We start from the raw sequence: 24788 nt of genomic DNA on the forward strand, positions 1-24788 counted from the left end.
TACAGCCCATATACAAATACAGAAACATCAATATCCCTCTCTAAAGAATCTCAGATCCAGAACAAAAGAAATAGAGTTTTAGAACTATACAACTCCATACATAATAAATAGAAGTAAATACCTATATAGGCATAACAATATAGAGATGTAAACATGCATTACATATTTCATGACATATAACATGACAATATAATACAAACATAACAGACCTGTCTATAAATACACAAATATCAATGGACGAATAAAACAATCCAGACATCCCCAGCAATAGAAATGCACAGCTCCAGAGCTGTACAAGTATGTAAACAGATGAATATACACGCATCAATATAACAATATACACACATAATATCCCTATACAAATATCAGTCAGTGTATGTAAATATCCCTATACTTGTAACTATCCAAATCCAACTACACATCCATAAACAGCGCTAGATCAGGAGGGATTGCAGCCACCGATGTTCCCAGGCTCTCGCTCGGGCTCCTCCTCCTGCGCAGAGCAGCTCTCCTGGGCAGGGACAGCAGATGGGACATCTGGCAAGCACAGGGAACACTGAGTGAGGGTGGGGACGTTTCCCTTGGCAGCAGCTGCGCTTCCATCAGGGCAGAGGAAATGTCAGAGCCTCCCCAGGAGGGTCAGAAGGAAAAGCAGCCGAGCGGGCCAGGCTGGGGTGAGCTGTTCACTTCTTTCTGGCATCCCAGTTGCTCTGAGGGAACTCCCTCATGTCACATTATTGAACCACCTCTGCACTTATCAAGACTGTGGCCCCCAAATCAATCAGCATTTATGTCTCCAGCTGCTTGCACCAATGACAGGGAATGTCCTCTAACAGTGCTGGGGCACAAAGTTACCTTGCACAGCTCATCGACAGGGCCTTGCTCTTTCTGTGCTTCCTGTGTTTCTCCTTTCCTTCCACTTGGAATTTTTACAGCATTTCTTTTTCTTTCCCCTTGATCAGTGCTGAAATGGGTGTTTCTCTTCCAAGTTTCAGTTTGTTCAGTGATCCTGTCAAGCTTTTTCTCAGAAGCTTTTATCATGGAATTGTGTGTTAATTTCAGAAATTTTGGTGATTTTCTGTGAGATTTATGCAAGTGTCCTGTTCATTGGGCACCATTTAGGAAGGTGCAAAAGAGAAAAAGGATGCTCTGTAGGTCAGTTCACTAGTGGAACATTCATGGACAGAGAGAGTGATTGGCTGAATTTTACATCTACTCCTAACCTGAAAGTGCAACAGGTCATTTGGGGAGAAATTTAAGCCTGATTTCTGCTTCTACCAGCCTGTATTCAAATGTAAAGTAAATAGAGCAGGGTGAGAATGTCAGTGTTCAGTTCCTGAAGTGCCTTATTAAGGTGTTCTTAAAGTAAGGGAGATAAAATCTGGGTGGGCATTCCTAATTTCCAACCACTCATTGTCAATTTCACTGACTCTGAAAACAGCAGAGATGTGCACATCATATGTGATCAATCCATTTGGGGATGTTTTAGGTTCAGATTCTCTGAGGCTTTAGATTTTTAGATCTCTAGACAATGCTTCCAGCAGTCTAAACTTTCAGAAATTAAACTTTCAGAAATCTAAGCTTTCAGAAATTAAACTTTTCTCCTTTTTTTCTCAGTCTTTGCACTCATGTGCACCAGAGACCTTCAGTGAATGGATTCCACTCTAATCCATCTCCAAGCTGAATCTCCCAGCTGTGTTCACACTGGTGGTTTGTGTGTCTCTTCTGCACAGTGCAATTTTCAAATCTTCGTTTCTTATTATCTCTGCCCTTCTTTTTCTGTTTTAGCTTGCAAATGCATGCAGATGTATCAGAGATGATACATCTAATTTCTGATGCATCAGTTCCTGTCTAGCAATTTCATTTTATCCTGTTCTGATGTCATGCTAGCCTTATATGTTTTATCCTAAGTGGACTCCTGTTTTCTTGCATGTGGAAGTTTTACAATGCAATGCTCTCATTCACCTGCTTTCATGAAACCCTTCATTAACATTAGCACAAGTAACTGTGTGATTCCCTTCTGCTTTGTAGAAGATTTGGGAAACTCAAGTCCTGCTCAGCTACAGAAAAACATACATGGTGCTTTGTCATTCCTTTAAGAGCTTAAGTTAATGGTAAACAACTGCAGCTTATTAATTTCACAGAAATTGGGAGAAAAGACATTGCAAATATTGAGGAATGTATGCAATATTGATGGGCATCCCTCAGTTAGCCAGACAGACTGATGTCACTAGCAAAATTCCCTCATTTCCAAAGGTTTTCATTTGCTTTGGCTGTGCTTCGTATGGCTGCAGGTGACATTTCCCTTGGTTTAAGAAAGTACCTTGGCAGTTACTCATGGTGATATATCTTGCTAATTCTGCCCTTGGAGGAATTACTCAGTTCTGCAGTCCTTATTAAATGCCCTGTTCTAAAAGATTTTTATGCTCTTTTCCCTCTCTCTGTGTTTTCACACTTGTACAACAAGGTTTTCTTTCTAAGAATTTTAATCACAATATCCCAAATGATTAAAAAATGCTTAGGTATTTTTCCCTAAGTATTTACTAAGGAAAAATAATAATTAAAAAAACCTGTATGCATGCTGGATGTAAAATCCAAACAGAAATAAACTTGAGAGTTCTCCCAAAAACCTTAAGAAAAAAACCCCATGTATTCTATAAAACCCAGAGTATTCATTTACAGCATACAAAAATGGGCATGTTCTAGAAGAGAAAATTTGTGCAACAGTTCTGCACAGAATTCTATGCTTTCGAGCTTTTTGCCCTTCAAGGGCAGTGCCATTCTCTGAACTGTAATGCTCTGAGCCTGTTCTGCTCACCATGGCAGCTTTCTGCCCTCCCCTGGTACAGATCATCCTCCCAGCAAAGGGGGAGTGCAGCCACCACAACTCGCAGCACCTTCCCACACAGCAAGAACCTGAAGGACAGAGATGGCTTTCACCAGCTGCTGCGGGTTCTAATAGTGCCACCTCTCAGCTGCCGAAAGCCTGAATTTCTGTGTTGCAGTGAGTTAGTTCATTGAGCCAAATGTTCTGTTATGTAGCGGTATGTTCAAGTGTTCCCCAAGTTATTACTGTTAGCTTCTCCCCTATGTTGTGCCCTCCTACCCAAGTGTCCCTCGAGGAATCCCCGCCCTCCTCACCAGATTTTTCCCTGTCTGTCAAGACAACCGGGCCCCTTTGCCCCATCCCTCAGCCCAAACCCTACCTTTTGTTCCAGAAAGTTCCCTGTCCCTCACCCCAAGATCAAATCCCTATCCCAACGCTCTCTCTTCCCCTTGTTCTGATTTGTTGTAGCCCTCAAAACCACACCCCAAGCGTCATTTATTGGTTACTATATGGTGTCCAACCCCTGTTTTGAAAGATTTTAAAAACCCATGCACAGGGGTGCTGGGGCTGGTTTGAACATCTGTTCCCGTTGGGCATTTTCACCTGTGAAACTACCCCCCGCCTCTCCTGATGAATTTGCTGCACTTTACACTGCAGAAGAGCCTCCTCTGCTTCCTTCACTCGGCCCTCCAGGGGTCTCTACTGCTGGCATTTGGCCTAGAGGTTCTGGCTCAGGCAAAACCCCAACCTAGCCAGTTCCCCACTCTTGCCATTGTCCCTGGAGCATCACAGAGCTAGCCAGGGCTGCGGAGGGCAGTGACAGTGACCCATGCCCTGGCATGTCACAGCCCCCAGAGCCACACCTGCCAGGCCACAAGCCCCAGCCCTGGTGCCCACTGCGGCCTCAGGGGCTCCTGGGCATCCTCACCCTGAGTGCAAAGGCAGCCTCAGGAGCCCCCCAGGGCGCTCTGGATCCAGGCTGCAGACACCCTAAAGCCAGCACTGAAAGGGACATGGATGGGGACTGCAGCTGGATCTTGCAGTGCTCACCAGCCCTGACTACTCTCTAAGTGAACCCAAACCTCATTGGCAGCACCTTGAGCACATTTACCCTGCTCGCCTCTCCTGGAACATGGTGTTCTCACATCCTACACCAGCCCTTTGCAGGAAGTGACCAGCTCCCAGCTGCTCTGCTACCCTGGCCTTACTTTCTATTTGCCAGCCATGAACTTAACGGATACACTCCTGAGAAACCTAGCACAACATTTGCCTCTCAGGAGCTCTGTGGCAAAAAAACTCCACTAATCCCTAGTTTTTGCACAGAGAAGGAGGTCCTGACAAAGCCTAAGGCACAGACAGGGCTCTGGCATACGAATTCCTGAGCCACAGGATTCCACCCATTGTTGTTCCTAGCTACTGTGCTGATATTTTAGAACCAGTTCTGGACAGGGGCTGCTGCTGACAGGCTAGGAAAATTTGGAGAAGAATAGGTGCTGGAGACAACCAAAAACAAACAAGGGGGAAAACCCTTAGAAATACAGAGCACAACAGAAGTCCTTGGAGATGGTTGAATAGAAAATGCCAGCCGCAGTGCGCAGAGCCCGAGGTTGCTCACTGCCACCCCAGGGGCTCCTCAGTCCCCTGCTGGTTTGTGTCTGATGCAGCCCTGCCTGGAAAGGGCTCCAGGCTCTGGTGTTCCCAGCTTGCTCCAGGCTACATTCTCAGCAGCACTGAAAGAAGAGGTGAAACAAAGAGCCATTTTCTGTCCTGCCTGCAAACTCTTCTCCTTCAGTGCCACTGCCAGAGATCATCCCTCTGTCAGCTTGGCACTGTGCCTGCTGCATCCTCGTCCCTGTCCCTTGCATCAGCTCCTGCACATCATCAGCACTCCCTGCCCGCACATCATGAACAGAGAGAGCTGTGTCAGAAGAGCAGGGAGTGCATTTTCTTGCCTTTCTAACAGACACAAGAAGCATGAGTCCAAATAACTTTGTTGTTATTTTGTTCCTGCCCTCCTTTTTGATAACTCTTTTCTGCTTTAATGCAAAAGCCTCTTTTCCTACATAGATGGAATGATCTGGAATTGGCAATTGCCTCAGGCTGTCAGGCACCATGGGAGTTTTCTCTTGTCTCTGATGAGGATTTGGTGAATTTTCCATTGGTCACTTGGTGGTGTCACCATGGGCTGAGCTCAGCGGCCGACTCTGCTGTCCCCAGGGGATGCATTGGGATGCCAAGCCCCTCAGGGCTGGAATTAGGGGTTGGGCGGGCTCCGAGCGCCAGGAGCCTGGGCCTGTGAGGAGCTGCTGCTGGCGCTGGCTGTGCTCAGCCCGCTGTGCCGAGCAGCCGCACCCACGGAGACACAGGCGGGAGCTGTGGCCGAGGCGGGCAGGCGGCCCGGGCCGGCTCGCAGCTGTGAGGACACCGGCAGCCTGTGCCCTGAGGCCGAGGCCGTGGCGGGCGGTTTGCGGGCAGGGCTTTTCCGAGCCGGCCGCAGTGTGCTGCCTCCCATGTGGGCCCGGCTGCGGCAGAGGCAGGAGGGAGCGCAGCGGGGCCGGCAGCGGCGGGCAGAGGCCGCAGAGAGCAGCAGCCCGGCCCGGCCCGGCCCGCTGCGGAGCGGCAGGGAGCTGCCGGGCAGCCCTCGGCCGTGTCTGTGCGCACAGGGCAGGAGCAGAGGCCGGAGCAGAGGCAAGAGCTGCGGCAGGAGCCGGCCATAGCTGCAGCTCACCGTGCCCGGGGCCGCAGCCGCAGCTCTCCCCTGACGGCCACAGCCGCAGCCGCTCACCTCCGAGGCTCCGGCGCTTCCCGAAGACGAGGGGCCCGGCCCCCAGCACGCCCTGGAGCCCCGCAGCGAGAGCAGCCGCCGGCGCCGCAAAGGGCAGCGCAGAGGGCGCAGGGTGAGGAGGAGGACATGAGGCTCGCTCTGGGCCGCGCTGGGGCAGCTCTGCCCTGTCAGCCTTTGCCTTGAGCCCTTTGCTTCTTTTCCATGAGCCCTGATCGCCGTCCTTGGCCAAGGGCACAAGCAGCCTTTTCCAGGGCTGCAGGAAAAGCTGCGTCAGTCACAGAATCACGGAATCACTGGCTTAGAAGACAGACACTTTAAAAATGATCGAGTCCAACCTATGGCCTAATACCTCAACTAAAGCGCGGCGCTGAGTGCCGCATCCAGTCTTCTTTTAAAGGCTTGCAGGGATGGTGAGTCCACCAGCTCCCTGCAGGGGTCTGTCCCAGGAAGAACCAAGATAACACTGGGGCCTTCTACTCCCTGGCGCTTGGAGCTCTGGAAATTTGTTTTTCTGCTTAGGCAAAGGCCATGCAAAAGGACTGGGAAAAGTAGTCCCAAATTGAGTAGCCTGCAGAGCTCTAAATTGATGTGCAAGGAATACAGAAAAGATAGAAAAGAAAAAAAGGCAAAACCTAAATGGCATCAGCAAAGTCTTGGGCACGAACACATAGCTGCAAAGGGTCTTCTCAGCCCTATTTCTTTGTATTTCTGAGAACCAGAGGAATCCTGTTTGAGCCTCTGGGGAGATGGGTTTGGGAGGTAAAAGTTCACGTCTTTTTTCTCCTTGGGGCAGCTCCTGTTCCTAGCATCAGCTGAGCCTCTCTCCAGCCTGATGCCTGTTCTGATTGTTGCAGCAAAACAACTGATGGCAGACAGAAGACATTGACGCTTGCAGAGATGTGACTTTTTCCAGTGCCAGCTGTGAGTGGGAGTCAGAAGAAAAACTCCCAAAAGCACAACTCCACTGGAAGATTGCCTTCCTTTTCATTCCGTAAAGAAGCTCTAGATCCACTTGTGAATTGTCAATTGTTTGTTAAAGATGAGAAGTTCTCTTTCATGATTTTTTTCATGTGGCTTGGAAGTGAATGAGGCTCTCGTTCATTCACAAACTCCAGACCAAAGTGCCTTTGGAAGATGGCCCAAGTGGCAGTTTTTGCCCAGCCATGGTACTTGTGGATATAGGAAAGCAAGGGCAATGGTGTTTGCAGCCAAAACCTAGCAAAGCTTGGCTCAGCCAAAACATCCTGGGGAGATAGAGGCCTCCAGCTGTTCCTAGAAATCAGCAGAGTTCCAGCAAATGGTTGTGTAGCACTAAGTGCAATCTTTTTGCCTGGATCAGGGCCTTGCTCAGCTGAAGAAACAGAAAGATCAGCAAGGAGCTCCCAAAGACCCATCACATCATTTTGATTTTTCTCATCTTGTGTAAGTTTGCAACTAAACATGTGTTTGCAGTTGAGCTAATGAGAGAAAAAAAAAGAGTAAATAGAGGCTTTATGGTAGGGCCGTGATATTCCACAAGAGGAATCTGGTGTGCATTTCATTGGACCTCTCTAAATGCTATAAAAGTATTGTAGCCCTGATTTGAAATAGGCTGATATGAACGAACTTGGAGAGACAGAGACTAAAATGGCTTATGGGGTTTTTTTTTTGAAGAGTGAGAAAAACTACCCAAAGGGTGTTGTTTTGTGACATTTTAAAATATACTACCTCAGAATTAGCAACTGCAATAAATCAAGAGTTTAAAATGGAGTGTTTAGGTGTATGAATAATTAAAACCACAAAAATGTGCAGATATGAATGCATGTTTTCATAAAAATCATGAAATTATAGACCAAAAATCACATGCCCTGAACTACAATGCAAAGGCAGGTAGAACTGTACTTGAATGATCTCTTTTTAGGTTGCTGGAGTTTTTTCCTTGTGAAGAGGAGCTAGGGTATTGCTGAAGAAAAGTGGCACCAGCAGGACGGGGCAGCGTGCCGTGCTCCGTGCAGAGGCTGCCAGGGGCTGCCCGAAGAGCGCCCTGCTGCAGCCAGAGCCCTCCTGGCCTGGGGCCCGGGAGCAAAGGGCCAGGGCAGCCACCTCCTTCTCGTCCTGACCCTGCCACCGCTCCCTGCTGCTGCTGCTGAGGGAAAGAGAAGACTCTCCTAAGGCCCCATGAATGAATGCTTACACAGCCCTGGGGATGCCAGTGAAGGAAACCATGTGTCACATAATGCATGTGTGACCAGAGTCACCAAACACCACCTAAACATGGAATTGTTGCACCTCTCTAGGACAGGCAGAAATTTATAGAATTAACTGGGCACTTGAGGGCAGAAGAGGCCAGAGGACGAAAACAACTCTGAGGGGAAAAACCATCATATCTGGAGGGGAAAACATCTCCGCCTGCTCAGAATCGGTTGAGGGAACATGTCTCTAATCCTCTCCAGAAAGGGATGCTTTAGGTGAGCTCTGCACCAACAGCTGCCTTGGACCAGAGCCAGGAAGATTCAATTATGTAAATGTTACATACATAGATAGATAGATAGATAGATAGATAGATAGATAGATAGATAGATAGATAGATAGATAGATAGATAGACAGACAGATCTCATTACTCAAATCTCTCTTTACTGTCCTCTCTGTTGCTACACACATCAGAACTTGGTAGCCAGTGCTCCGCTCAACTACAGTCCTGAGATTGCTCTCCTGTTGCCTCAAAAAAACACACTCTTGGGGAATCTGGAGCATGTAGGTCCTTATGGAATGCAACCAGACACCCAGAGCATTGCACTGAGAACTGCACTCTTTGTGCATCTGTGCTCGGGCAAGTTCTTCTCTTGGACTGGACCACACTGATGGTGCTGAAGTGGCTGGAATCAGAAATGCAGCCCAGCCCCTTCCAGCTCCTGTGACCTCTGAGGAGCAGCTGGAATGCAAGGGCATTGACCTCCTCCTGCTGAATTCCCAAACACAACACACACTGATTCCCTGGGCTGCAAAAAGGCATGAGCACTACTAAGCTCAAAGTGATCTCTAAGGCCATGCTGGCTGGCCTGGAACCACAACAGCTCCTTCTGCACCAAGGTCCCTGCAAAGAATCATGTGTTCTCATGCAAAAATACTGTATTCTCCAGAAGTGACACCTTGGAAATTAAAATTCTAGCAGACCCAGTCCTAGTGCTATAAAAGGGCAGAAAATAATGATGAAAAGAGCCTTAATTGGGAGAAAAAGAAAATGGATAAGCCTCTTCCTCCAAGCAAACAAAAAAAACTCAAGGAAAAAAAGGGGGTAAAGTCACTTCCAAAAGTGGGTCAAATATTTGGGTGCACTGAGGAGATTCTGAAGGTCCCTCACGAGGCTCCCATTGTCCAGGCTAAAGCTCCCTCAGCACCTCCTCCCTGGCCTTGTGCTGCACCCCCTTGCCCAGCTCCCCTGTCCCTCTGTGCCCACACTGCAGCCCCTCCATGACTTTCTGCTTCCCAGGGCCCACAGCTGCACACAGCACTCCAGCTGTGGCCGCAGCGCTGCCCAGCACAGGGCCACGCTCCCTGCCCTGCTCCTGCTGCCCCACTGCTGCTGGCACAGCCACCGTGCCCTTGGCCTTCTGGGCCCCCTGGCCCCACACTGCCTCATCTTCAGCTGCTCACGGCCGCCAGCCCTGCGTCCTTTGGGCCCACGCAGCTCCCCAGCCACAAAGGTGCCCATTGCACTTCAGATACAGCAGGCACCATTGCAAGATGGCCTTCCTGTTTTACCACCTCATGTTCCAAGTAGATATCATAAAGTTTGATAGGAATAGGATTCTAAGTCCCTCTCTTTAAATTAAAATGATCCAATTCAACTGTACAGGAAATTGCTCTTAATTAAATTTTCCCTATCTGCTGTCTGCAAGCATCTTTCTCTTTTCAACATTAGGTTTTTAGTTCTTCAAACTCTGAGAAGGAAATTTAAAAATATCTATCTCTGCCGTTATTATTTTTTGTTACAGGCATGAATATGGATTTTCTTTTGGCCTTCCTAGCTGGCCCTGTACAGTCTATTGCTACTGGCCAAGCTCACATCTTCCTCTACAATTCTTAAACACCAGGAACACGAAATGTTCCCTTCTCACTCACCTCAGGATCTTCAGCACTGCTGAATACACACTTCAGGTGACCTGCAGTGGGAAGGGAAAATGAACCAGATGCTCTCATAAAACTGCCTGGGCTGCTGAATCCCACAGAACAAGTCATCCCAAACAGAGATGATTTCCCATTTCACAACATCCCTCCAGGAGACACATCTCATTCACACAGCCAGCAAGAGATCAGGACAATATTCTTGCTTGTGCCTACACTGCAGCCAGTTTAGCCAGTAATTGAATACAAATATGACCAAGAAAATGCAAAGTGTTTTCCTTTAACACTCAATGCTCCTGTTCTCTTCTGAAATCTCCTTCAGGTACTCTTTTTTTTTTTTCAGTCAATGTCATGCACTAATTCTGATTAACTTGCAGCAAACAGTTGCCCAGAAAAGCTTCCCCACAGTCCCCCTGCAGGTGGTGCAGTTCTATTGCAGAAGAGCACAGCAGCACTTCCTTTCAAAGGGAACAACTATTTTAGCACTCAGTAAAAGGTCAAGTTAGTCAAATCCTTTCATGACAAAATTTAAAAAGAAAGAAGCTTTCTCGGAATTCTGGGAATAACTGCAGAGTTTTTGGAAGGCCTAAAAGAAGGTCTGCCAGTCTACATTTTCAAAGGGGTCTTGCTTGTCCCAGCAAACTGAGGAAATGACACACTCTGCTGCCACAGACTCTCCTGTGGAGGGAACGAAGCCCTGCAGCTTCCCCTGCAAATGCTGCCCCTGTGGCTACAGACACCCCCTTTTTAGCTGAACCTCTTGACAGGAGCTTTACCAAAGCAGAGGCATCCTAAAGCTCTTTCTGTTTCAAAATCAGAAGCTCAGCCCCCAAGAAAGAGCAGAAAGACATACAAAAGTCAGGTTAGGATACACCCTAACCTAAGCAGAAGGGAAGCCTCTACTTAGGTGTGAAATTCGTAAAATAATAAATGGAATAAGTAATGCCATATGCAGCAAAAGCTGCAGTGGCCAGATGGTTAATTATTGGCATTTCTGCAATTTTTCTAAAAGCTAAAAAAACAAGCCTCTTGTCAGTGGGAAGCTGCCTACTGACAGATGCTTTGACCAGGAAGGTTCTCCTGATCTGAGCAAGGCCTAGGGCTGCTCTGACACTCAGGCCTTCCGTGCACCAAGGCAACCTTCTGATGCCACTATGACGATGTGGCAACCATGCCCTGACATCACAAAGGGACAGCTCTGTGTTGGTCTGTGAGTTTATGCAAAGCAATAACCAACCTTCCCTACATCAAACACAAAAGAGCCTGGGAAGTCCTTCTCTGTCACAAAGCAGTAAAAATCCCCCCCATGGGCCAAACCCTCTTGTTCAGGGGATCCAAGAGGAACTCCAGGAGTGCCCCAAGCACCTACAGCCTGTACCCCAGCTGAGCACTCAGATGGGACACAAGCAAAGGAAACCAGACCAAGACAATGGCCCACAGCATTGCACATGTGAGAAATGACTCTCACTTTTAAAATTTTAAAGGTTTAGTAAACCTTAACAAAAGACTGAATAAGGAAAAATTGCAGCATTGGGAGTCTCTGTGACTAGCAGCCATGTGCTCATCTGCAAAAATGATGCTCTGCCTTTTATACCCTTAGCTCCTCCAAAAGATTTGTCGGTCAACTCTTTCTGTGCTGTCCATTGGTGGAGATTACTTTCTTGCATCCTGACTGGAGGTCAGGTGTTGTTACACCCTGCCTGCTGGTCACAAGCCAGCCCTCCCCAAATGCCCTGACTACCAAGGCTATTACAAGGGGGACGGGAAAGAAGACTATGGGAGGTTATAGAACAATACCATCACTACACATTTGAACATCTACATAACATCTACTTCTTAATTGTCAGAGCCAACCATTGCATTACTCATCAAGAACATACAGAACCAGGAGAGAAGCCACTGTTGGCATCACAGCTGAAATGCTTCCTAACAAATCTCCCCACATATTTGCACATTTATTGGACATGTGGACTCCTGTGGATGTACATCTCTGCCATTCTTCCCCTTTGCAAGTAGTGAAACTGGCAACTTGTGGGGAAACCAAGGGCTTTGTGGGGGCTGCATTGCTCTGCACACACCCAGGCCACCCGTGGCACAGAGCTTTGGTGCCTAAAAGGATAAGCCAGCTGGAAAATGTTTCATTTTGATCTTTCTTACCTGCTAACAGAAGCTGCCAAAATGAAAATTGCAAAGCAGAGCCTGATCCCTGTTGCCAGCTCTGGGTTAGAAAGGAGGCATTACTTTGTTTCAGTGGTGGGTGAATAGGGAATCACTTCCCTAAGCCCTGCACAGCCAGCTATCTCACCTACTAGTTTGTATCCATCGAACTAAGACATATTCAATACTTTGCTGAAACTCCCAAGCTAAACATTACCCCAAATTTATTGACATATTTCAATCACTTCTCCGAATTTACTGACATGAGACAGGAGTGTCCTGTAGGTCCCTGCTGGTTGTTGCCACAGGTTCAAGAGGAGATCCATACACAAAAGAACCTAAGATACAACTGAGCTTGCAAAGCAAATTTATTCCATTTGTTTCAGTAGCAAACAATACATACCAACCCCTGGATTCCCAAAAATCCGCTGAGCAGGAGAAGGAGATGGAGTGTGGTGCTTGGCAGCAGGGGCAGTTAGGCAGTGCACTTCCAGGACATCCCCTGGATCAAAACGCTGTGCATCTCATCCTTCTCACCCTTCCAGCTCAGAACCAGGCCTTGTATCTCCTGCTCAGGAGTGGAATTTCCCAGTTACAACACCAGCTCACACATGGCTGGCTGTGAGATGATGGCTCAGGATGACTCCATGACTCCCTGCCACCGAGGGCTCCATTATGCACAGCTCCCTTTTCAAAGCTTGACTGCCCACCGTTTGACCAATACATTGTTTCTCTTTGAAAGGTCAAGGTCCCACCTGTTAAGCAAGACATTTTTCTTCATTGTCTTGTCAACCTGCTCAAACATGGATCAAATACGGCTGGGCCTGGGACACGACTCTGGTTCCTGACACAGTTGTCTGGGAAATATTCCCAATGCTCAAATTCTCCTTTGGTGGTCAAGAGCCTCCTAAAAACACTTTCTTCCCTTTGAATGCATTCCAGCTATGTTCTTAGCAGGAGCACTCTCCTTATTCTTATTCAAGGCCAAGATCGCCAGTTGCACACAGTAAGCACTGCAAGTGGGGGAATACATGGTTCAGCACTCCTTTAAAGCTAAAGGAATTCACAAGACTAAGCCCTATTTGTTCCACGCCTCTCCTTCCTATTCTGGGAATCAAACACAAGTGTTTCATCAATACACCCTGCAAGTGCTCTTGCTGAGTGAAGCCACATTGCTGCGTCAATAAAGCAGCCGGGACTCAGTTTCTTCATGCAGGGAAAGCCAATTCTTTATTCACATAACTCATTTTTATACTGTTTGTGGTAGATAGGGAAAGGTGCTGCGGAAGATCACGCGATGTCACGGAAAGGCAGGACCCTTTGTTCCTCTAAGATAAGAGATTACCCTAGGAATGTGGCCCCACTAACAGTAGTGCTAGTAACTTTCCATTCCTTACCCAGTACTTTTCCATTCCTTACTAACCATAGATAAGAAGGACAAACCCCCTTTTGACGTAGAGAACCCCTAAGACTATAAAACCCCACGAGAAGAAGTAATAAACGCTTTTTGACCGTCCACCATATTGGTGTCTGTGTGTGTCATTGGCCCGAGCGACCCTGGAGAGTTTGGATCGCCATGCTGATCCTCAGAACCAGGTCGCCTGCCTTGATCCAGAAGGCAACATTTGGTGCCGGCACCCGGGAGCTGATCTGCACCCAGGGAACGGGGATTCTCCTGGAAAGATGACAGCGGCTGTGGCAGCAGGCCTGACCACAGCGGGAGGGACGCCTCCGGGCCAGCGTGGACCATGGAAGCCATAGCGAAGGTCATAACAGAAATGCATGCACAATGGGGTATAGAATGTAAACTTAGAGATTTAACTCTCGCATTGTCGAGACTGATTAAGCTTGGGGCTATTGAAAGCCCTGTGGACGTCCTACATTCGGATGTGTGGGATAACTGTACAAAAGCTCTGGCAGAGGACACTATGTCCTCGGGCTCAGGGAAAGCCCTAAAATCGTGGGGCAGAGTTGTCCAGGCTCTGCAAAAAGCTCGACAAGAGCAAGAACCCTGGATAGCCGCGCAAACTTGTTTATTAGCCGTGCCGCAGTTGGGGGTGGGCACGGCGACACAGACCGCGGAGGTGCTTGACCCGGGCGGGCGCGCAGAGGCGCGAACGCCAGAACCCCCTCAGCGAGCGGACTCACCATCGGAGGGGGGGGAACACACACGGGCGTTCTGGCGGGGGCTCGCGGAGGAGGCGCGGAACGCGGCCGGATTGTCGGACCCCATAGGGATCGATAAAACGCCCCCCCACCATATGCGTTTGAAAAATGGCTCCGGACCGCGTGGTCAGGGCGGAAAGGAGGAGGTGGGGGGCAGAAACGCAGTCAGCCCGCTTAACAATGCATGCGCGGGCGAGCGGGGAGACGGGGCGGCCCTCGCGGAGGCGCGTAAGACCAATCAGAGAGCTTTATTCAAATTAAGTCCTTGTAGGGCAAGGACCTCCCCCAGCAGGAGGCGGGGGGACCCCAGGGGGAGGGAATGGCCCGACCCCCGCAGGAAGGAGCGGGGTCGGAGCCCGAGGAAAAGGCAGAGTAGCCCGGAAGCGTCTAGTTACTCGACTTCCGGCTCGGACTCGGACTCGAGCTCTGAGCCCGAGATAGGGTCGGAGGATTCCGACTCAGATTCTAGCTTTAACAGAGAGAGAGCAGCGGCACGTAAGGTCATTAGCCACAGCACTCCCGCATGGGTGAAGGGGTTACCAGAGAAAAACCGAACCTCGCTTACAAACTGGCGGAAAATAAAAATGGCTTGCGCGGAATGGAGTCCGTCTGCCACTCTAGTGTTCCCGGTCTGGGGGGGGGGGGGCAGGCGGAAACCAAAGGACTTATTCACCAGTCAATCCGAAAGATGTGCAGGCAATTGTTAAAGCGATTGCGGATAAGGGAATTAATTCTGCCATGGTTTGCACACTTATTGACGGCCTTTTTGGTGGGGACGATATGCTTCCCTTTGATATTAAGCAGACGTGTAGAATGATATTTAATGGTGCAGGGATAATAGTTTTTAAACAAGAATGGGAGGATAATTGCATCAAACAGCTAGCCTTGGTAACAGGGGCAGACCATCCACTGCATGGCTCCAGCATATAGAGGCTAATGGGCACAGACCCCACTATGATCCCCCCCAGCAACAGGCTGAGGGCTTACGGGCCCATGAGGTTATGACGGCAACCCGTGCTGCCCGAGAAGCCATCCGTAATGCTTCCAAAGTGGTAGCCACATCATCGCCATGGTCTTTCATAAAACAGGGCGAGAGTGAGAGTTTCACTCAGTTTGTGGACAATCTTCAGGCCGCATTAAATTCCTCTGCATTGCCCTCAGAGGCGAAGGGTCCTGTGCTGGCAGAATGCCTACGCCAGCAATGCAACTCAGCCACCAAGGACATTTTAAGGTCACTTCCTCAGGGGTCTAATATAGCTGCCATGATCAGACACGTTGCAAAGGAGGAACATCTAGCTCCCATTCAAGCAGCAGTTCACACTTCAATAACCAGTGTGATGGCGTGCCTTAAGTGTGGCCAGGCAGGCCACTTGGCAGTAAACTGCTCCCAGCCAAGGCACCTATCAGTAGCTGCTCCACCACGCCAAGGGGGAGGTAGGGGGCTGTGATGGGTGTGTGGAAGGAAGGGGCATTTAGCTAAGGAATGCAGATCCAGGCCCCAGGGAAACGGGAGAGGGAGGGGGCGCTTGGGCCGCAGCCAGCCCCCTCCCACCTGGAATGTGCAGCGGCCCAGCTACAGCAACCCCCAGTGGGGCAGGGGACCCTCATACCCTATGCCCCCACAGGGAGCAGTCAACTTTGCACCCCCCCAGCAATACAATGGCAGAGTTGTGCAACACCGCCCTCAATACCTTCGCACCCCCCACCGCCACAAGCCGCGCCGGAGTCACAGGAACAGCAGGGGACGCCCCAGAGCGGGATCCCTGGGTGGCCTTGGTCATGAAAATAGGGAAGGAGCCCCTGATGGTGTGGGGGACATGCCGCCTTTACGGCAGCCAGGATCCCCAAATCATAGGGTTTCAGTTTTGGGCGGACACGGGATCAGACTGCACAATTTTTCCCCAAGCACATTGGCCCAGACATTGGCAATTCAAAGAAGTCCCCCCAGTGAACGGAGTGGGGGGGCAGTCCCGGGCATGGAAAAGCACCCAGCTGGTGGCTATAACACTTCATACGAAAAAGGGACCAGAACAGACAGTAGCAATCTACCCCTACATTTTGCAAAACTCTCCACCCCTGTTTGGAAGGGACGTCCTTTCCATGCTCGGATTTCGGATTACAAATTTATCATGAGGGCCACTGCCGTACACCCTCCGCTGCCAATCAAATTGACTTGGAAATCATCAGACCCTGTATGGGTTGAGCAGTGGCCCCTGACAGAGCCTTGAATGGCAGCTTTGCGGGAACTGGTTATCCGCGAACTGCAAAAGGGTCACATAGAACCCTCCACCAGCCCATGGAACACCCCGGTATTTGTGATCCCCAAAAGGTCCGGACAAGGCTATCGCCTCATCCACAACCTGAGAGAAGTGAACAGGACGATCCGACCCCTGGGTCCAGTCCAGACACTGCTACCCGCGAACTCAGCCATCCCCGCAGGGCAGCCGTGCGCAGTACTGGATATCAAGGACTGTTTCTTTTCAATACCCCTGCACCCTGAGGACAGAGAACGATTCGCCTTTTCCGTGGCATTTCGGAATGGCGAGGGGCCCAACCTTCGCTTCCAATGGAGAGTACTTCCACAAGGCCTTGTCGACAGCCCGACCATATGCCAAATCACCGTGGACAAAGCACTGACGCCCGTCCGACACTCCTATCCCACCGCAACCATCATCCAGTACATGGACGACATCCTGGTCGCAGCACCATCGACAAGCCAAGTGGATCACCTGGTGACCACAATCACAGAGACCCTTCAGGCCAACGGCTTCGAGATCGCGAGCGCAAAGATCAAGATAGGACCCTGCGTGACCTTCCTGGGAGTAGGAATTACAAGCTCCTACGTGACACCCCCCAAGATGAAGGTCAACCGAGATGTCGAGACGCTCCACGACGTGCAACACCTGGTGGGATCGCTGCAGTGGCTTCGCAACATCGTCCTGATTCCTCCTGAGGTCATGGACCCTCTGTACGACCTCCTGAAAGGAAAGAACCCCTGGGAACCCAAGGACCTGGCGCCGCAAGCAACGAGCTCCCTCGACTTCATCGAAAACCAGATGTCCACTGGCACGCTTGCCAGGTGGAACCCTGCCATGCCACTGGACCTGTACATCCACTTTACACCGAAGGGGGGAGTGGGAGCACTGGCTCAAGGACTTGCTGAAAAGGCCCGGCCGATCCAATGGGTGGTCCTTGGAAGACCCGCTCGTGCATTCTCCCCAGGAATCAAATGCATCGCCAGCGTCATCATGAAAGGCAGGAGACTCGCCTTGAAACACCTAGGGACAGAGCCGACAAGCATCCACCTTCCATTTCGCAAGCAGCCGACCACGGAGTCAGCCACAATATCGGAGTACCTGGCCCTTGCTCTCTCCGGCTTTGGAGGAGAAATCTACTCCTCCAAGCCACCCTGGACTAGGTTGCTGACCGTAGTCGACATGGACATGCCACCGAAGGTCAAGGACAGACCGCAGCCGGGACCAACGGTCTTCACAGACGCTTCCTACACGACTTCAACTGCAGCAGCAGTGTGGCAGGCAGGAGAGCAATGGCACTGCGTCAAAGCGTGTGACCCCACACTGTCAGTGCAACAACTGGAGGCAGCAGCAGTGGTTTTGGCGTGCAGACTCTTCCAAGACGAACACCTCAACATCGTAACGGACTCTATATTCGTGGCAAGGCTCTGCCTAGCCATGGCAGGACCAGGAGTGTCAACATCAGCAGCAGCCCTAATGCTGGAAGAAGCACTCTCCTCGCGACAGGGCACCGTGTCAGTCATCCACATCAACAGCCACAACCCAGTCAAGGGTTACTTCCAGATCGGCAACGACAAAGCGGACGCCGCAGCAAAGGCTTTTGGACCTTGCAAAGAGCTCGTCAACTGCATGAGTCGCTCCACATCGGAGTCAAGGCACGGGAGAAGAGATGCGAAATCTCGACGGTGGACGCAAAACATGTGGTAGCCACCTGCCCTCATTGCCAGAAGTCACCCCTTTGGACCTACAGGGTCAACCCGAGAGGTCTCAAGCCCTCAGAAATCTGGCAGTCGGACTTCACCTGGTGCGAACTGTTGAAGCCCTGAGCATGGCTTGCAGTGACAGTGGACACTTATAGCACAACTATCATAGCCACACAGCACCCCAAAACTAACTCCAAAGCCACAATTCAGCACTGGCTGACAGCCATGGCTTGGCTTGGTATCCCCAAGCAGATCAAAATGAACAACGGCTCCAATTTCACCTCCAAACCAGTACAGGAATTCGCCTCAAAATGGGGCATCATGTTAGTGCAAGGCATCCCATACAACAGTACCAGGCAGGCCATAGTTGAGAGAGCAAACCAGACCCTGAAAACCAAGATAGAAGTGTTGGCAAAAGCAGAGGGCTTTGCCAATGCCATTCCCCGAGGAGATCAGGCACGTATGCTGGCAACCGCTTTGCTGGCACTGAATCAATTCCCTAGGGGAGATGAAACAAACAGTCCCATCCAAAAACACTGGGCCAATCGAACGCTAGAAGAGGGCCCACAGGTGGTAATTAGAAACGAGCTAGGTGAATGGGAATGGGGCTGGAGGCTGATGCTCACGGGGCGAGGGTACGCAGCTGTCAAAAAGGACGGCAAAATCAGGTGGTGTCCACTTAAGTCGATTAAACCGGACCTACATAGCGAGCAGAATGAGACTGACGAGAATTGCGAGTCTTTGTTTACAGGACCTGCTCGTGGGACGTCCTCGTGACGCGTACATCCCCATTCCAGAGGAAAATGACAGACCACCAAGCTGCCAGGCAGCGTGCGGGAGACCCGCACAGGTGAGACCCAAGCACCAAGGGTGTTTCTGTGTGATTTTGCTGTTGGGGCTTGTCGCCAGAGGGCAAGCCAGCCCAGACCACTACCCCCATTGGCCCTTCAGGTTGGTCATGCGACACCTTAGTAGTGGCAAAGTACTCAGAGAAATCACCACACCAAACACCCCATCCTTCGTGCTCCGCATCACCGACCTGTTTCCAGGACAGCCAAGGGTAAACCCTTATTCCCCACACATCACATACTTGTACCTATCCTACTGGTGCCCAGCTTCAAACCCTGGGAAAAGCTACTGCAATCACCCAGGGTGGGGATATTGTGGGCACTGGGGCTGCGAAACCATAGTTACAGATGCCAGACCGTCGGGGCCTGGGTGGGATCCACAAGAGCCAGACAAATTCTTACAGTTCACCTGGGCACCCATCGGCTGCAAAACATCCTTCTTCTCTCACGGAAACTTCCATCGAAACCAACATAAAATCCCTAGATTTCGGGCATGCTCTGATTACAACATGACGGTCTTGCAGCCAGATCACCCTAGCTGGGCCACAGGCAAAACGTGGACAGTGGTCCTTCAAGGGTCAAAAGAGAGGGTGAATGTGCAAATTATCAGGCTCCAACCGTCGGCACCCCGAGCGGTCGGACCCAACAAAGCGATTAAAAGCGTGCCGAAAGGGAGAAACGTAACCTACCCCAAAACCTTACCCACAGGGGTCAGCAATGTCCCGACCGGTCAAGCGGAAACCTTTCAGATGAGCCGCTTAATCGAGTTAGACTCAGACCCAATCCTTCGTATGTTAGAAGCTACCTTTGTATCCCTGAATGAACCCAACCCTAACCTAACCGAATCCTGCTGGCTTTGTTACGATGTCAAACTCCCCTTTTACGAAGGAGTCGCTCTAAACACTCCCTTCAGTTATTTCTCAGCCGATGCCCCTCACCAGTGCAGATGGGATACCCCTCGCAAAGGAATCGCCCAGAGTCAAGTCACAGGCCGAGGCAGATGCTTTGGCAATGCAACCCTAGCTAGGTGGAAAGGCAACGTCTGCACCAAAATTGTCAAGCCTAACAGGAAAAACAATAAGTGGGTAATCCCATCCACATTGGGGATGTGGGTTTGCCAGCGATCCGGAGTGAGTCCTTGTATGTTCCTTCCCAAATTCAATGACTCTAACGACTTCTGTGTCCAAGGTTGTTGTTCCTAGGGTCCTGTACCACTCAGACGAAGAAATGTACCATCTTCTTGAGGGACCCAGCCGGATCCACAAAAGAGAAATAATGACAGGTATAACTATCGCAATGCTGCTCGGCCTGGGAGCAGCCAGAACGGCCACGGGTGTCTCAGCCCTAGCGACCCAGCACCAAGGACTGTCCCAGCTGCAACAGACCATTGATGACGACCTGCAAAGGATCGAGAAATCCATCTCCTTTCTAGAGAAGTCGGTCTCCTCACTCTCAGAAGTGGTCCTGCAGAACAGGCGAGGCCTGGACCTCCTGTTCATGCAGCAAGGGGGCCTGTGTGCCGCCTTGAAAGAGGAGTGTTGTTTCTATGCAGACCACACGGGAGTAGTGAGAAACTCCATGGCAGAACTCCGGAACAGACTGGCTCAGAGGCAGAAAGACAGCGAAGCCCAACAGAGCTGGTACGAGTCCTGGTTCAATCAATCACCTTGGCTAACCACTCTGATTTCTGCCCTGATAGGTCCATTGGCGATGCTGTTTCTAACAGTCACCTTCGGACCGTGCCTGCTGAACAAGCTGGTCTCGTTCGTTCAGAGCCGCCTGGAACGGACCAACATCCTGTTCGTAGGCCGACGACAGTTGCTGTGAATTCAACCAGGGAACTCAACCAAGGAACACTGCGAGTCACAAGATTCTCCAAGCTTGTCTGGCAAAAGCTTACTCAGGTTTCCCAAAACCCCTTTCCCTTGTCAAGTTACAACCTTATACCTCATTTTAGTACCTATGTATATGACTACCTCCTTCATTTGTAAAAAAGGGGGGGGAGATGTGGTAGATAGGGAAAGGCGCTGCGGAAGATCACGCGATGTCACGGAAAGCAAGGACCCTTTGTTCCTCTAAGATAAGAGATTACCCTAGGAATGTGGCCCCACTAACAGTAGTGCTAGTAACTTTCCATTCCTTACCCAGTACTTTTCCATTCCTTACTAACCATAGATAAGAAGGACAAACCCCCTTTTGACGTAGAGAACCCCTAAGACTATAAAACCCCACGAGAAGAAGTAATAAACGCTTTTTGACCGTCCACCATATTGGTGTCTGTGTGTGTCATTGGCCTGAGCGACCCTGGAGAGTTTGGGTCGCCGTGCTGATCCTCAGAACCAGGTCGCCTGCCTTGATCCAGAAGGCAACAACTGTTTTCACAGACCTTGTGTTCAACTGGCTGGTAGTTTTCTTTCCAAACAATTCATTGCTTAGAAGGTGTTTTGGTGTGTACATGCTAAGACTCACTCTTACTCAGGTGATTACATTTTTCCTTCATGGACGCTCATGGGACAGATTTCTTGTTTATTACAGATGCAAACAGTTTTCTTAGCACAATAGCTTGTTGTGCTAACTGCACTTATTCTTTTGACTTTTTCCATAGCAAGTTAGCTGGCTGCATGTAGAAGACGTAACAGGCCAGCTGGGAATTTAGCAGAGCAAGGCCTGATTTTAAAAGGCTTTTCTTTCCTAATCCCCCTACCTGTGTGCAACACATTGTGATTTTCTTTCAGAAATTAATGAAGAAAACACAGATTGCCTACTGAGATTATGCTGCTCTCTTCCAAATCAGCTCACTCCTCAGCAAAACCCTCAGACATATCCCCGACTCCCTCTCTCCCAGCAGCTCAGGCTGCTCCGGCCTCTGCCAGGGCTCTGCTGGGGCTCCAGCCTGGGCAAGGCCGGGCCCGCTCTCACCTCACAGGCGCTGACAGCTCTGCATCACAGGAGACCTTCCCGAGCACCCTCTCTGATCTTTCTGCTTTCTCACTTGAGCAAGGCTCTCCTCCAGCCAAAGAGATTATTGCATTTAGGGATCCAAATCCAAGTGGCAGGAACCCCAATGCTCTCCAGTCACAGCTGAAGGCCTGAACCTGCACAGGGTGTCTTGGCTGCCCCACTCCTCCTTTGGTTTTTCCCGCAAATGCCATTGCCCTTTCTGCCTCAACTAGAAATACCACAGCTGTGCCAAAACCAGCCAGTGGGTCATATTCCAAAGGCAGTGTGATCTGGAGAGGATGAATGAAAAAGAGCCTTCCTCACTTGTGAAACCATACAAAAGAAGCCATAGGTGTGACTTAGCACCAATAAAAAACAACTGGTAATTCAGAAGTAAATGCTGAATTTTCTGAAGGGGTCAGAAGGAGGAGAATCTTCCAAATGAATTGATGTTTCAGAAACTTCATTTAATTACAACCCTAATCTATAATCCTATGGTACAAAACTCTTCCAACAACCCTACTCTACAATCCTACTCTAAATTGGTAACAGAGATAACATCTTGACATGACTGCTATGTTCTCGTCTCCTAGGGTTAGGGTTAAGCTTTGGGTTTGGGTTAGCATTTAAGGTTAGGGTTAGGGTTTAGGGTTAGGGTTCTTCTTCACTGAGCTGATGAGTGGCACCAGGATGAATGCTGGCTTGGCTGAAGTTTTGTAGATGTTTGTTGAGCACTTATCAATGCCACAGTGTCATAGTGTCATGGTTTGACACTGGTGCAATGACAGTGCCATCATGAAAATACCTTTCTGCTGTGAGATGTGACTAGGAATAAGCAAAGCAGGCTCTCACTTAGAAATAAAGAAAATTTTATTAACTAAACTACAACTCTAAATAACAAGAAACACACAGGGAAAATGAAAACTTTCTAAAAACATTTCCTCCTCCCCCCACTAAATTCCAATACATCTATCCCCCAGATCAGCAACTCTTAGTCTATCACCACTTTTTAGATAATGAATTCTCAATTCATCAAGAGGAGAGGAGTCTTTCTTGTGCTATAGGTTTCTTTCGGAAACACTGTTGAAACTTCGTGTGTTCTCATGTCACTCGTGGCACCGCTTAGAGTACATCTGCTGTCGTGACCTCCTCTTTATATGCTTAGTGCTCTCACCACTGCACATGGACTAGAACTGCATCTAGGGTTGTCTTTTCAAGGATGCTTTGTCTCACTCCAAAAAGAGCACAGTCTCACCTTTGGGACACCTGTCTTCCCCAGATTTCACCCCCTGGGGCCGAGGGATACCAACACTGAACCCTCTTGGCTCTGAGCCATTGCCTCCCCCTGGATGCAGTCTCTGTGTCACAAGACTCTTGGTTCTGTCTATGACTATAACAAGAAGACTTCAGCTAAGCCACTCCATCATCTCTTCCCACTTAAGATTTTTCTCTCTCTCTTCTGCATCTTTCACTTGCCCAGACCTTCACACTTGCAAATTTCCTTCTTCCATTTCATCTCTATCTCTCTTTTAGGAAAAGTTAATGTTCTGCAATGTTTTCATTGTCCAAAAAAGGGTTAAAAACTCGGGCTCCGACTACCTGGAGATTCTCACAACACGGACACCTTCTTGCTGCAAGCCTCCTTCTCTGCGGGCCGGGCTGTGCTGCCAGCACATGATATCAAATTTCAAGGTGGCACAAGCTCGCACTCTCTCTTTCTGTTGGGGGGGGGCGGCCTGCCCGATGCTTCCTGGTGCTTCTCCCATCCTTCCATGCCGGGGCCTCTTCACCTCCCATCTCTGTCCAAAGCCCAGCCTACCTCACCCAGCCATATGGCTGCCCCTCTCCCGCCCAGCAGCAGCAGCTGGACAGAGGAGAAATCCGAACTCTTTCCCCGATGAAAACCAAGAGAAGTTCCCATGGGAGTGCTCTGTTTTTTAACCCCTGTGTTCGCAGAGGTGTATGCATTGTCCCCAGGTGCCAATATTAAAATCTGAACACCTATTGGTGACCACAGCATATCCCTGAAAGCCTTCTTCCTCTCAAACCACTACGCACAGACAGCTCTGTGATGTCACAACCCCCTCAGTGATGCCACCAGATCCTCTCTGTGATGTCATACTGCCACTCTGTAATGTCACAGCACACACTTTGGCCTCACAGCCAGCTCTATGATGTCACACAGCCATGCCATGATGTCACAGCCTGCACTGACATGTCAGAGAATCCCCTCTATGATGGTGTGTAGTAAACCCCTCAGGTTTAGCCAGGGCCCCTTGGAGAATAGAATGCTGACACAGCGGCAAAGAAGTTTCCTGAATCCAGGGACATCCGCCTTGTACCTTATCCCTATAGCCATGAAAGGCAATATGTTGTTAACCCTACTATTGGTCACTTATGGTCACTCTAACACCTTTGCCATTGGTCAGGATTGGATCCGGGCCAAGGGTATAAAAGTAGCATACTCTACCCTTACTAACTCGGAAGAAGAAGAGCTGAGACCCTTCACGGACCCTCCAATAAAGCCATACTCGTAGAACAGCCAGCTTCTTCTGCTTCTCCTCTCTCTACCGTCTGCTGGAGCCTTAGGCCAAGGGAAAAGCTACCTAGCAAGCAAAGAGCTTGAAATCATAAGAGCTGCCTAATCACTAAGAGCTGGATATTCCCTGCTTGCTAGGGCTGTCCCGTGGCTTGGTCTGAGAGCGAGCTGGCTTCTAGCACCCAGTCCCCTTGGGGACTGAACTCTGGAGCTGTAACAGCTTGCCTAGGATAAGACCAAGCAAGGCTCATTTAAGTGGCGGCCCAAACGTGTCATCGGACCCTGGCCCCCAGGAGCGAAGCGTCACCGGAGCATCGGAGCCTTTCAGGGCCTCCTGTTATTGCCTGTTCGGGAAGCCTCTCCTTCTGTGAAAGGACTTTTCGTTTTAGAAAATCGTCTCTGCGGAAGGCTCAATTTGACCCTCAAGAAACATCTGGACGAGATAAAGTCTGAGGAGAATTGA

The 24788-nt window shown here is 49.8% G+C and overlaps 1 pseudogene; it reads left to right on the forward strand.

Moving 5' to 3' along the window:
• The window catches only part of LOC134434652 (cell division cycle protein 20 homolog), a 60507-nt pseudogene extending 35719 nt beyond the window's left edge, over window positions 1–24788 (forward strand).

This window comes from Melospiza melodia, unplaced genomic scaffold (genome assembly GCF_035770615.1).
Source record: "Melospiza melodia melodia isolate bMelMel2 unplaced genomic scaffold, bMelMel2.pri scaffold_45, whole genome shotgun sequence".
Classification (NCBI taxonomy): domain Eukaryota; kingdom Metazoa; phylum Chordata; class Aves; order Passeriformes; family Passerellidae; genus Melospiza; species Melospiza melodia.